Consider the following 15,673-nt stretch of genomic DNA (forward strand, 5'->3'; position numbering starts at 1 on the left):
TTAGGAAGACAGCAGTAGGTGCCCTTATGGCAAAAGCGGATGTTGAATCTGCTTTCAGATTGTTGCCAGTACATCCGGAAAGCTTCCACTCGTTGGGGGTTTCGGTTTCAAGAAAATATATATTACCACAGGTGCATGCCCATGGGATGTTCAGTATCATGTGCTTATTTTGAGGCTTTTAGTTCTTCCCTGCAGTGGGAAACACACAGGTTGCTAAAAGGCATCATTTTGTAAGGTTGGGGGGCATGACTAAAAGAGGACCTGTGTATGTGACTGTCTTTTCTAGAAGATTTCAACAGAGTTAGATTGTGGCCATCGCCATGGACAACAAATGAGCAGTAGCAGCTGTATACTGATGATTCCAGACATGAGGACTTTAGAGCAATATTGGGGACAGCTTGGTGTGTCAGGGCATGGCCAGCTGCTTGGCACAAGTCTATACTGACGGGGATTATAACAGCATTAGAGCTCTTTCCCATTCTGGTGACATTGCTGCCTTGGTAGGATCGCCTGGCCAACAAGAAATTGGTCATATGGTCAGGCAACATTGCAGCTGTCCACACCATTAATGTTCAAGCAGTATCATGCCCCATGGTACTGGGGTTAAGGCATCTGGTGCGAACATGCCTCCAGTACAATATCGAAGTTAGGGCTAAGCATGTGCAGGGGGGTTCAGAATAAGGTAGCCAAGGCTCTTTCTCGCATAAAGTGGTATGGGTTCTTGGCAGAGTGGCCGGAAGCAGAGGAGGAGATGGTGCCCTTCAAGGAGTAGTTCTGGGAACTGATGCACCAGAAAATGCAACTTCAGAGCATTGGGGAGAAGGCTCTAATGGTTGGAACAAGGCACCAGTACCGGCGTTGCATGGAGACTTTTGCAGACATTGCATCTTGGGTGGGTAGTACAGAAGAGCATTTTGAGGTATTGGTAGTGCGGGCAAACACTTTGTTGTATGGGCAAAGAGTGCAATGAAATCCAGGTCTTGGGTAATGGCGCACTTGGCAGCAGTAGCATACAAGGCAAAGCTGAGGGGGTTTACAGGACCCAATAAAGGGATTTGTGCTCAGGGAAGCTTTGAAAGGATGTGCCAAACATTAAAATAAGAAACAGGATTCTAGGTCACCAATAGAATTTTCAATGCTAAAAGTACTGATTGACCACCTGCCCTCAGTATGCCACTCGCACTCTGGGACTATGCTGTTTAGTACAGCTTTCTCACTGGCCTTTTTTGGAGCTTTCAGTGTGAATGAGCTGGTAGCCAGAGCCAAAGGTGACAAAAGTGGCTGGGCCCTTTTGGTTAAGGACTTGCGCTGGGGCCCTCCCAATATGACCATCTGAATCAGGCAATCCAAGACAGATCAGATGGGCAGGGGACAGAGCACTATACTGAATGAGATGAAGATGTACTGCCCATATTGTCCAGTAAGACTTCTGGCATGGTACATGCATGAACAGGCAGGGGGTCAGGGTGAGGCATACCTGCTCATTCACATGGATGGGACACCTTTGACTATCAGTTTAAAAATGTGTTGGCATCAGCAGCAAAGATAGCGGGGTTTCAGGGGCACCACGTTACCACACATTCATTTAGAATTGGGGCAGTCGTAACAGCCTTCTGGGGAGGAATGTCAGCAAATGCAATTAGGACAATAGGGAGCTGGAGATCTGATAGGTTCAGGCTATATATACGCCCAAACATCAGGCCAGGAATTGGCAGCTAGGATGCTGGTCCAGGGAGGAACTTGTGGTTGATGGTGGCGCAATAACATAGCTTAATTAAACTGCGGCAACCAGACTATCATGGGCCAGATGGGGTGCACCTGTCAGACATTGATGTTGATGTATTTCTAAGAAACATAAGGGTGGCATTAATTGCAAGAGGTTGTTGGTAGAGTGGAAGAATTGAGGCGCACCTATGGCGTAGGGGGGTCCCTGGCTGACAGCAGAAGCTCCCAGCAAGGAATGGCGGTACTTACAGTGTGATCCTAAAGAGTAAATGGCAGGTCGGCAGAGGGGATCTGGCCACAAACAGGTAACAGTGAAGACCTAGGGGGTTACTGGCAGGCTACTGCAATGGCCTTGTGGGTTGAATTGGAAGGAAATAATCAAGGGCTGAGTCTGTGGCCCGGAAGAAGTTGGGGTAGAGGTGAATGGGTCTACTGGCAAGGATGGTTGGAAATGTTCACCCAGGAGATCAATTCATTCTTGGGCTGGAGCAGACGCTTGCCCTGAATGAAATAAATGGTGGTACCAGAAGGGAATGGTCATCCGGTGGGCTTGAAGCAGACGCTTGCCCAAAATGTTTTGATGCACCGGACGCTAAAGGTCACCCGGCTGGGTTGAAAACACATGCTTACCCGGAAGTAATTGAGTGATTGCACCGGAAGTTAAAGGTAACTCGGTTGGGGCTGGAAGCAGACACTTTCCAGAAATGTGAATAAATGGTTATACTCAAGGTGATAGGTCATTTAGGGCAGACTGGCTGGCAAAAAAATGTAGGGCACGGTGATGGGGGGGCTATGTCAAGGAGGGCACAGGCTCATTGAATAAAGGAATGGTGGTTGAAGGATGACTTGTAAATTTACAAATTGCCTAATAAACTGTGGACGCAATTTTTCCCTAAAAGTGAAATTAGTATGCTCTGAGTTTTTGGTATCTGGGAGGGGCGACCGGGTGGGGGGTTGCCACTGCTAAGGCTCTGCAGGTTCACTTCCTTCCTCCCCATGCCAATACCTTAGTTCCCAGTCTTGTAAATCGTGTTCTTATCTCGTCACATTTGCTGTGCATTCAATGAGAGATAAAATGTATAGCTGTGTCTTCCAGAGAGCTCGGTGTTTGATTTGCTTTGGCTGATTTCAAAGTGGGAGCGTTTGCCCCTGTGCGTACCAGAACAGTAAATAGATATAAAACACATGCAGATCGTGCCCACACTCTGTTTCAGACTGATGGGTATGGCACAAAAACATTTCGTTTCTGCACCACAGTGTGTGTGGCTGTATCTGTCCCAAGGAAGTGCACGTGTAGCACAGGGCTGTCAGTCAGAGGGCCTTGACAATGGTGCATTGAGCATCGGGGGCAGTGAAGAGCGGGGTCTCACATACAACCATGGCTCCAGAGACACAGCGATGCATTATCTAAAGACGATTCTGATAATCTCTGCCATAAGCATAGGGGATGGTAGCTCTAAACAGCATAACATGTTTATTGCATTCTAGTTTCTAATAATAAAAGCTGCACTCTGTTTGCATGTGGTTTGGAGCTGGCTTTGAAGACACAAACGTGCATTTAGAATAACATACATTATAAAGGAGCTGAGGTTTGTTCTTTCCAGAAAAGTCATCTCCTTCCGACCGCCTTCTTTATTGTTTACATGCTGTAAAAAAAGGTTCTGAATACATTTAGCAACCAATGATGCACGTCCTGCACCAGAGGCCGTCTATGTGTATTATGTGTATATGTTGGTGTTACTTCACCTGCTCTTCCGATTTTACCATTTATGTTTTCAAGTATGCCTGTAGACTTTGGCACATAGGAAGTACCATACATCCAGTCAGGAAGAGGGTCTTAGAACATATGAGAGCCATTACACATAGTGACCAACATTACCCTGTGGCTCATCCCTTTCAACTCAAACATAGCTCTGATGCCTCCCAACCCAGATACTTTGTTATTGATTGTTAGAAATGGGGTCTGTAGTTGGCAGTCGGTTTGCACCCTGTCCAAGTAGGGACCCTCACTCTAGTCAGGATAAGGGAGATACCTGCTCAGATAACCCCTGCTCACCCCCTTGGTAACTTGGCATGAGCAGTCAGGCTTATCTCAGAAGCAATGTGTAAAGCATTTGCTCATAACACACAGTAATAAGTGAAAACACTACAAAAGAACACCACACCAGTTTTAGAAAAATAGCCAATATTTATCTAAATAAAACAAGACCAAATACGATAAAAATCCAACATACAGTAAGAAAAATGTGAATTCTGCAAGATTTACTCAAAACTACAGTTCCCTGAAGTCAATAGCTCCTCCTGGGGCTATCACGGAGTCGTAAGTCACAAAACCAACAGTTCAGGCAGGCCGTGGAATTGAGGGCCAGCTACGGTGTCGGGAAGACCCGCAAACAGTACCTTGGATTTGCAGGGCGTCATGATCCTCGTGGTGAGCTCCAGAGAGCGGCGTCACTGACATTGCAGTGTCGGTTCCGGAGTCGGTGCGGGAGTCGTCGGGCCCTTGAGGTCACATGCGTTGCAGATCAAACTCCAGGATGATGAAGTCAGGTGCACCGGTGTGGATGGCATTGGGGCTGTGGTGAGAATGTGGACGATGCGACGTGCGGTGGGCACAGGTCACGGTGCAGGCAGCGGCTTGGTGATGGCATCCAACGGCGGCGGTGAGACCAGGGCTGCGGTGTGAAGCGGGGCGGTGAGACGTATGGTGTCCACAGGTCACGGTGCAGGCAGCGACGTCGTCGTTGCTGACGCGCTGTCGACAGTAGGCCCTAGCCAGCAGTGCGGGACGGGACGGTGCTTCGTGCCCCTACTGAGTGGTGTCCACAGGCACAGTGCAGGTAGCGGCACCAGTGTCAGCAGGAATGGCGTCGTCGGGGATGCCCAAGCTGCGGTTTGAGCAGGCAATGCTGGAGTGCAGGGCCCACAGGTCGCGGTGTGAGCAGCGGCTCAGTGAAGTTGTCCGATGACGGCGTCGGGGAGACCAGGGTTGCGGTGCGGAGCGGGGCAATGCGACTCCGTGTGGCGTCGGCAGATCACAGTGCAGGCCAGTGGCGTCATTGGCGGCGTCGCAGTGGGTCCTTCTCTTGAACAGTACAAAACACACAGTTCCCAGTGCTGCAGGTCGAGGAAACTGATCCTTCCTTGTCCAGGCCAGGCCCCAGACACTCACCAGGGGGTCAGAGACGGCATTAGTGTGAGGGCAGGCACAGTCCTTTCAGGTGTGAGTAACCACTCCTCCCCTCCCCTCCAGCACGGATGGCTAATCAAGATATGCAGGCTACACCCCAGCCTCCTTTGTGTCACTGTCTAGAGGAGAGGTGTGAACAGCCCAACTGTCAAACTGACCCAGACGGGGAATCCACAAACAGGCAGAGTCACAGAATGGATTAAGCAAGAAAATGCCTACTTTCTAAAAGTGGCATTTTCAAACTAACAATCTAAAAACCAACTTCACTAAAAGATGTATTTTTAAATTGTGAGTTCAGAAGCCCTAAACTCCACATTTTTATCTGCTCTTAAAGGGAATCTGCTCTTTAAGGCTATTTAAAGGAAGCCCCAATGTTAATCCATGAGAGAGATAGGCCTTACACAGTGAAAACTGAATTTGGCAGTATTTCACTGTTAGGATATATAAAACACACTAGTATAGGTCCTACCTTAAACATACACTGCACCCTTGGGCTACCTAGGGCCTACCTAGGGCCTAACTTAGGGGTGCCTCACATGTAGTAAAAGGGAAGGTTGAGGCCTGGCAAGTGGGTACACTTGACAAGTCGAATTGGCAGTTTAAAACTGCACACACAGACACTGCAATGGCAGGTTTGAGTCATGTTTACAGGGCTACTAATGTGGGTGGCACAACCAGTGCTGCAGGCCCACTAGTAGCATTTGATTCATAGGCCCTGGGCACCCCTATGGCACGTTATTAGGGACTTATAAGTAAATCAAATATGCCAATTATGGATAAACCATTCCACAGTATAATTTATATGGGGAGCACTTGCACTTTAGCACTGATTAGTAGTGGTAAAGTGCACAGAGACAATAAACCAGCAAACACGGACCTGAAAAAAATAGGAGGAAGAACGCAAAAAGTTTGGGGATAACTCTGCAAAAAGGGCCATTTCCAACATTGATCTTATACCAATTGAAAAAAGAGGTGGTGACAGAGTCAAGGCACTGAGACAGCTGGAATCCCAGTACATAATTGGCCTCAGCACTTAGGTGCCAAATGGACTCAACATTAATGAGGAATTATTTGTACACCTAGGCTGAAGTGTTACATATTATGAATTCACACAGCCACAAGGAGCTCTTCAACGTTGTGAAGGAACTCTCCAACCCCAGCTCCAACGTCAACGACGTCCCGCCATCCCAAGACCTCTGCAACTCCCTAGCCTCCTTCTTCCACCGCAAGATTGCAGACATCCACGACAGCTTCAGCACCCAGACCCACCCAGCAACCACCAACACCACAGATTCACTTCCGACCAACCTCCTGCTCTCCTGGACCCCCGTTAACGACTACAACACCATCGAAATCATGAACACCATCCACTCCAGCTCGCCAACTGACCCCTGCCCTCACCACATCTTCAACAAAGCAAGCTCCGTCATCGCACCCCAACTACGGAAGATCATTAACAGCTCCTTTGAGTCTGACACCTTCCCAGAGAGCTGGAAAAAGCCAAGATCAACACCCTCCTCAAAAAACCGAAAGCGGACCAAAAGGACCTCAAGAACTTCTGGCCTATCTCCCTGCTCCTCTTCCTGGCAAAAGTCATAGAGAAGGCTGTCAACAGACAACTAACCCGCTTCCTCGAGGAGAACTGCACCCTGGGCCCTTCCCAATCTGGGTTCCGCAGCAATCACAGCACCGAAACCGCCCTCATCGCCGCCACCGACGACATCAAAACCATACTGGACAGAGGCGAAACCGCAGCCCTGATCCTCCTGGACCTCTCGTCGCGTTCGACACCATCTGCCACCACACCCTACGCTCACGCCTCAGCAATGCTTTAATCCGCGACAGAGCCCTGGACTGGGTCTCCTCCTTTCTCACTGGCAGAACCCAGAGAGTCCCCCTCCCCCATTCTGCTCGGAGGCCACCGAAATCATCTGCGGCGTACCCCAGGGTTCGTCCCTCAGTCTGACCCTCTTCAATATCTACATGGCCTCACGCGCTAACATCGCCTGATCCCACAAGCTCAAAATCATCTCATACGTCAACGACACCCAGCTAATCCACTCCCTCACCAAGGACTCCGCCAAGACCTACCTGCACAAAGGAATGAAAGCCAACACCGAATGGATGAAGAGCAGCTGCCTCAAACTCACTTCCGACAAGACGGAAGTACTCATCTTCAGCTCCACCCCCTCCGCATGGGATGACTCCTGGTGGCCCACCATTCTCGGAACCACTCCGACTCCCACCTACCATGCACACAACCTAGGATTCATCTTGGACCCCTCACTATCCATGACCCAGCAAGTCAACACCACCTCCTCCTCCTGCTTCTACACCCTCCGCATGCTCCGAAAGATCTACAAATGGATACCCACCGAAACCAGAAGAACAGTCACCCAAGCCCTTGTAAGCAGCAAGCTGGACTACGGCAATGCCCTCTACGCAGGAACCATGGCCAAACTCCAAAAGAGGCTGCAACGCATCCAGAACGCCTCTGCACGCCTCATCCTGGACATCCCCCGCCACTGCCACATCACAGACAACCTGAAAAACCTGCGCTGACTCCAAGTCAACAAGAGAATCACCTTCAAACTCCTCACCCACGCTCACAAAGCACTGCACAACACTGGACCAGAATATCTCAACAGACGACTCTCCTTATACACCCCGACCTGGAATCTCCGCTCTGCCAACCTCACCCTCGCAACCGTCCCACGTGTCTGCAGAACTACAAGCGGTGGTAGATCATTCTCGCACCTCACAGCCAAAACATGGAACACTCTTCCCACCCACCTGCACCAGACCAAAGACCTCCTTACCTTCAGGAAACTTCTCAAGACCTGGCTGTTCGAGCAGTAGCAGAAACACCTCCCCTTCTTCCCTCCTCCCCTCCTCAGCGCCTTGAGACTCTCACGGGTGAGTACTGTGCTTTACAAATTCCTGATTGATTGATTGAAGATTCCCACTATGAGCTCATTCAGTTACACTATGAACGCTGCCACCATATTTCTTCCCATTCCTTCCATTGTCCTTCCTTTTAATCGTGCTTGGAGAGTTTAGCGCAAGCAGCAAGCAGGTACGTATCAGGTCCTTTCTTGAAAATTTCACATAAGCACAAATAATCGTATGCATGCATGACAATTACTGGGTCCACTTCCAATAAATGTGTACTTATCTTATGACAGAGGACACTGGTTTACGCAACAGTCAATGCCGCACATCTGCAGATTCTCCTTGCAGTATCCCCTCAAACCAGAGGGCCCAGAGGCTGGGAAAGTCCTGCCTATCTTACTCCGTGAGGCTATTTAGGCCCCTTGCAGTGGTCCAGGTTGTAAGATGACGGGAAGGCAACAGGAAAGGAACAAGGGCTCCGCTGATGAATGAGGCTTCCTTTTTGTATTAAGTTTTTGAAAGATTGCATGTGCCTTATAATGAAATCCTATTCTTCAAAACAAACTACTCATTGCTCATTAGCATCCAGTTGCTCTCCTGGATTCCGTGCTCGAGTTTCCTGGATTGTCTCACGGCTTTCATCCACTCTAAGGCTACAGCATCCATTTTGGGACATCCTCCTTCCTCACTCCTCATCCCTACTTCTCATCCTTGCTTCTCATCCATCATCCTGAATGAAGTCTGCTCTTAAGCACTGCACCATAACCACTTCAGAATCACAGCCATGTTGAAAAACAGACCTGAAAGACCAGTCATGATTATATTGGGCAAGGTATCAAAAAGATCCTGTAAGACTTTATCATCTCATACGATTTTTTGGCAGTGTCTGAAGGGAGCTTAACAGTAGAACTCTGTAGGACCGTTTCGAAATGCACATGCACCTGTACTGGGCCTGTTTCTTTAGGCAATATAGTAAAATGAATCCTATGCTGGAAAGGTGTAGATTCCGGATGAGAGGGCAGAGCAGTATGTTGGCAACAATATGCACGTTTAAAGTCCATGAACAAATAACGAGCGACTAACTAGTCAATAGAGCAGACTTTTAGAATGCAGATGAAAATATAACAGGTATGCAAGATATGCCTACACTAGATCCACTGACTCCGGATAAAATTCAGAATATCTACGTATCATGCAGAGGGGTTCACTCTTAATTTGTTTTGTGTTAGCACATGCTTGGAGGAATCTCCTTCCCACACCCTGATAGTCTGGTGGGCGGAAGTATGGCATGTTATATGAAAAGGAGAGGTTGTCAGCCGCAATTGCGAATTAAAGTTGACCTATGAAAGAATATGGCTACCTTTTAAAACCTCTGTTAAGAGGGAAAGGGATTTGGTTAATTATATTACTGTTATACCACATGATTAAACAGTCTGTACACGATCTGGATCTTGAATTGAAATATATTTAAGTGCAGTCACAATTGCAGCCATACCCTCACTAATCTAATTGGTGTTGTCCATAGCTACTTTAATTTTTAAATGCTGGAATAATAATAGTTGCATGATTGTGCTTTACTAATGCCTTGTATTTAAAACCTAAATAAAGTGTTTAAAAAAGAATGCAGGTGACATTATTGTGTATCGAAAAAAGTACACTAGATATGTCTATCTCGGTTGTCTAACTCAAACAGAATGCATTGAAGAATTCACATCCAAACGTGGTACAAAGAAGAGTGAAGAATTTTCTGAAATGAATCTTGTGAACATGGTGTTGAAGGGAAAGATTAGACAGAATATGTCAAATGTAGATTGGAGTAGTAAGTTAGTTAATGGCAAATTTTGTTACAAGTATGGAAGTCGGAAGCATCTGACATGATCTGGGAACTGTTGTGCCACAATAATGAGATGTTGGTGGTGAAAAAAGTTGAAACATTTAGGGCCAGATAAAGGTAACATTAATCGGATGGAGAGAGAAGAGGTATTTGGGTTGGATTAGACCCCAATAAACATGGGCAAATTTTGTAATCATCCCGACCGAGTCATGTGTCAAGGGCAAGGATTTTGACATGTTATGGAGTGTCAAAGAATTGTGTGAAGTCACCTGGAAAGGCAAGGTAGAAAGAACAGTAGGGGTTAGATGGGCTGTTGTCAGGTATAAGAGGAGGTTTGAGCTATGCATTGGGGTTAATTGTATCCTTTAAGAAATGACCAAGTGTCAAAATTGCCAGAAGTGGAAGAAATATGGATGTGGTAAATTTCCTTTTGGAAGAGTGGGAGGGAAGGCAGCCCTGAAGTCATATTAATTGGTGGACTTGTATCGAAAGAGGGGATTAGATTCAGAAGGTGGCAGCCCAACAAGTATTGGGAGGTGGTTTTTGCTCAATTCAAGTCAAAGAGTATGGTGGAGCAGGTCGAAAGGATGTTGAACAAGTGAGTGCACTTAGCTGTGAGAAATGCTTCAAGATGGAAAAGTGACTTGTGGGAGAAGTTATGGAAAATCAAAACACCTCCACATCTTGAAAATGGTGAGTCACCATTTGCTTTAACGCATGGCAAGTTCTCATCACAACCTGTCAGTTTAGAGGAAGGTGGAAGAAAGGTCTGTGCAAGGAATAAAATGTTTAGAATTGAGGAGCATTAAAGGAAACAAGACATTAAGGGCCTTGTTACGATTTCGGTGGCTGGAAAAGCCCATCTGTCAAAATTCCCATGGGGAGGATTTCCGCCATTGTGGCTGCCTCCCTTCCGGGCCCATTACAAATTTCCCGCTGTGTCAGCAGGTGGAAACCTCAGTTTTTGCCCGCTGGCCTAGTGGGAAACAGCCTACAGCATTGTCTCCGGCTCGTAATAAAGCTGGCGGCAATACTGTAGTGCGTAGGGTGCACAATCACTCTCGCAATGTTCACTGTCTGCACAGCAGTCAACATTGCGGCGGTGCTGGCCGGGGGGGCATACACTGCCCATGACCCCTGGGGCCCTCTGTACCTGTTCTCCACTAGCATTTTCATGGCGGTGAAACCACCATGAAATTGCTGACGGAGAATGAAGTTGTAAGCTCCAGGCCGCAGCGCTGCGGATTAGGAGTACCGGGATGGCAAACTGCCAGAACGACTAATCCTGGCATTGCTGGCGGTCCGACCCCAGCACAACCACTGCAGTTGTAATATAGAGCTTGGACCGCCAGGTTTGTAATGAGGGCCTAAGTCTAGAAGAATGAAGTGGAGCTTTATAGTGAGAGAGAATGGAAAAATAGAGCTCTGAGATAAGTTATGGAACATGGAAGAACATGGGTATCCTGGGCTGAATAGTGAGCAGAGAAAAACAACAGTATTGTGGGTGTGGTAGATAGGTCCAGTACTGAGGATGTAGGATGATGGTGTGGAATGAAATGGTTCATGGTAGCTGTTTTTTTACTGCTGCCATGGTGACACAAAAATATCACCTGATGTAAATATCATGTAGAATTCTATAAATGTGCAGTGGGGATACAGGATTCTGAATAACAGCACTACTTTTTATTCAGAATAGAATGCACTTTTCTACATACAATTGCAAGTGCGTCTCATTACTGTCCACAACACTTAGGCCCAGATTTGCTAAATTCTCACACGAAGCAGCACATCAGTCCAAAATGCTGTGCTGCGTTACTTAAGAAGGAGAGAGCAGGAGAGCTCCATATTTACAGAGATATGGCGGTCTCCTCCCCTCTACCTAGCAATGGCGCAGAAATATGCTGTCAAGCATCACACACACACACACACACACACCTCTATACCATAATAAAGGGTGTCTGTGTGAGTCTAGCATAGGTTTGTACTGGAAGGATATCCTTCCTGTACAAAATGCAATGCTTAGACTAGTTTTAGTACTTTTACCACCTTGTATGTGTGCTATACAGCGCAGCACACATGCAAAGTCAGAAAAAATGGATAAATGAAAGCATTTCTCCTTGATATGGCCTATTTGAAATGGGTGTTAGTTTTAGATGCAAAACTCTGTCTACTTTTTTTTTTTTTTTAGTAGATAGGGTTTTGCATAAAAAAACATGAGTGGTTGCATGGGAACCCCAAATGCATCACCCACGAATGCCCCGCTCTAAGTAATGCAAAGCAACGCTATGCACTGCTTTGTGTTACTTTCAAGTTAATTTCCGGTCCCAAAAAAGTTTTGCACAGGAAAGTAAATTGGGAAAAAAGATTTTGCGTTGATTTGTGTCACTTTTTTTGGTGCAAACACGGTGCAAAATGTTAGTAAATATATAACCCAAGCACACAGACAGTACGTTAGAGGGAGACAGGCACTCACACGTTAGCATTACACTACTCTACTTATCTTTTGTTTAGTTGTACGGATCTGACACGCCAGCAGAAGGATCTTTAGCCGAGTTCCAAGGTTCTCGTGACACCTTAACAAATGTCATCTGTACGTCTGTAATGGTTTGGCATTGTGTATGGCAATCTATTCAATGATTGTTTATGAAGACATTGTCTTGTCCATTGTATGCATGAAAGTATCAACAGATTGCCCCGTTTGGAACCTGAGCGTCGGTGCTATAATACAAGCTTAGGTTACTTCTCTGTCTATGCAATCCAAGAAAGAGGCAAGATACCTGCTTTTCTTTTCCTTTTTCCTCGGGTGGACAAAAAATAATAATTTTCCACTAAGAAGACAGACATACACGCTGATTGTGGATTTAGAGGCCTTGCTCATTTGTGAAATTGTTCATGTGAGCTGGAAAGATAGTAACCCATTTTTACAACCTGAAGGATTATAGAACACCTTTACGATGGCTGCCTTCATTACAAGCATTTTTTGCCCCTGATGACATAGATCTTCTCTTCTGCCCAATTTCTGACTTTTGCTGCGAAATAAGAGCACCCGTGGTAGACCAGAGGCATTGACTGCCACTAAAAAACATGGTTCCTGCTGCCACAATGATGAAACACCTTGGCAGAGGCCAAACATTCTTGTAGAGCCTAAAAGCCCCGATATGCCTCAAAGTCCAGGAAAGCCAGACATTTTTTTTTAAATGATGATTTTTATAAAAATCTGGTATCAACTATTACTAAAGTGATAACCAAACATGTTATTATAAGTGGCAAGCAAATCCAGGGGCATATTTATACTCTGTTTGCGCCGGATTTGCGTCATTTTTTTTTTACACAAATCCGTGCAAACTTAACTCCATATTTATATTTTGGCGCTAGACATGTCTAGAACCAAAATATTGGGGTCAAAGTAATTTTTTGCCTGCAGAAAACTACTTTGTGTCAATGAGATGCAAGGTAGGCGTTCCCGGGCAAAATTGACTAAGGCCCTAGCACCTTATTTATTCTCCCGTGCAAAAATCATGCACTGGAGGAGGAGGACCTTAAATAATGGCTAGGTTAGGGGACCTGTGGGCTCATTTCCATGGTCAGAGACCATGGAAACAGCCCACAGGTGCCCTTCCCTGCCCCAGGGACACTCCCACCAACCCGCACCCACACGTGGAGGACGCCTAAGGATGGGGGTACCCATCCCAGGTAAGTCCTGGTTAGTATTTTTAATTTTTTTGCAAAGTGCCATGGGGGGCCTAACGTGGGCCCCCCTACAGGGCTAATGGGGTGGGGGCATGACTTCTGTCTTTACTTAGACAGGAGTCATGTCCATGGGGATTGTGAGTTGAAATAATGACGCTAATCAGGTTAGAATAAATTTTTTACTCTAACCTGACTAGTGCCATTCTTTCATGCACAATCTCCTGTTTCCCCTACGCCTCCCCTACCCGGTTTGCTAACTGGACCTTACCGCCGGCTACCGTCATAGCTTAAGTATGATGCCCTGCTGACATCCAGGAATGGCGCTAGCCGGTGGTACACCTTTTGACGCAAACCTGCGCTAACGTCCTAAGGCCCTAGTTTCTGGCCCAAATGGGAGTCTGGTACTTCGGGACTCCAATGCGTACAATAATACAACATCCTTGGAGCGTTTGCCAATGCAAAATGAACCAGGTCAGCCAAGTCACAAATTATTTAACATGCAATGGCAAAGTCAGCAACTCTCGAGGCACTTTATTTATAAATACTGTTGTGGCACTACAACGGACGAGAGAGCAATACTTTTTAAGGCCAAAGCTGGTATAAAATGATCTCATTCATGGTCTCTGCCCTAATTTGCCATTGGTGATATAATCTATGCAACTATTGTTCCGAATAAATCGGTGCCACCTAACCCTGTTCTGGAAGTGCTAGGATTAGCAGCAGCAGGTAATCTTGTTCAGTGGTTTATGATCAGTGCAAATATACAGCTCATAATTCTATAATGATGCCAAAATTAAACAAAGTCTGCAGGTGACTTTTAATCTCCAACAAAAACAGTTAGCAGGGCCTTTTTTTTTTTACTGAGGATTTAAGTATTCAGTAAACAGTCACTGCTGTAAATACCAAAGGAGAAGACTGCTCCGCAAACAAATCTATAAAGTCAGAGTCGGGGGCGTCTTGAACCCCTGCTTAAGCAGCTACATCGGGGATGGGGCTCTAGCTGGGCCTCTTGTTTGCACATAGGCAGATAAGGCTGATAATTAATGTGATTATGTAGGCGAGTATATGAGTGAAAGCATGGAGATGTGAGTGCAAGTGTGGATGGAAACTCAAAGGGTGGGCAGATAGATGGATGTGTGAAAAGAAGAAAAGATGGATGGATGAGTGAGTGAAAAGATGGATGAGTGAGAAAAAAGATGGATTGATGAGTGAAAGGATGGATGGATGAATGTATGAAAGGCTGGATGACAGAGAAAGGGGGATAAATGAATAAAAAAGGATGGATGAAAAAAGGATAGAGAGATGAGTGAAACTTCTAATGTAAGGGTGGATGAATGAAAGAATGGATGAGTGAGAGGGAGGGTAGAGGAAAGAGTGGAGGCTCATGAGTGAAGTTTGAATGGATGGATGAGTGAAAGGATGAATGGGTGAGTGAAAGGATGGATGGGTGAGTGGAAGGCTGGATGGATGAATGAGTGAAAAGGAGGATAGAATAGATGGAGTAAAAGAGTATATGGATGGATAGGTTTGGATATGGATGAGCAGACTGATGGACAGAGGGACGGAATGATGAAAGACTGAAATATTGATGAAAGAATGAACGGATGACAGAATGTGAAATGGTGAATATCAGCAAGTGGATGAAAGGATGAATGGATAAATGCTTGGATGGACACTATTTTGGAAACCAGAGGAGGGGATCCGACAAAGGTATAGGCTAAGAAGCAATATTACATTCAGGCTCCTGAACAAATTGCACCCTCATTTAATCTAACTTTAGGTAGATCACCTCAACCCACACTCATATTAATTTACTTGCAGTACAGGTTTCAAGGTGGCTTGGGTGACACAAAGCACACTATTTATATTCCTGACACATGTTTTAGAGGTAATCCTGTGCATCACACCACATCAACTCAGGTTCCCCAAACTAGACCCAAACAGGAAGAAGTTAAAACAGCTTTAACCACACAGCATGAGTTGGTGCATGCAAATGCATTCACTGTGCATTTTCCATGTTTAATCGACTGCAGTCAACCAAGATCGGATATTAAAATGGCCAACATTAGTCTTGTAAATTTCTTCTTCTTGTGTATCTTCTTTTTCCATTTCAGGAGAAAAGCTATGCCAGCAACTTGAACGATCATTACTTTTCTTTTCTCATGTGAATGTTTCACTTTATGCAATCCTGTAGCATACGGCACCGAGCACCTGCGAGAGAACACCTTGTAACTAATGCATCCTCTTGTGTTGCAGCTAACTAAAGCCTGAAGGACTCTGAGGCAGATTTCCTTGTGTTTCAGCTTGTGAAAATAATGAATCCGCCTTACTAACATGTACTT

Source organism: Pleurodeles waltl, chromosome 2_1 (assembly GCF_031143425.1).
Source record: "Pleurodeles waltl isolate 20211129_DDA chromosome 2_1, aPleWal1.hap1.20221129, whole genome shotgun sequence".
NCBI classification, from domain to species: domain Eukaryota; kingdom Metazoa; phylum Chordata; class Amphibia; order Caudata; family Salamandridae; genus Pleurodeles; species Pleurodeles waltl.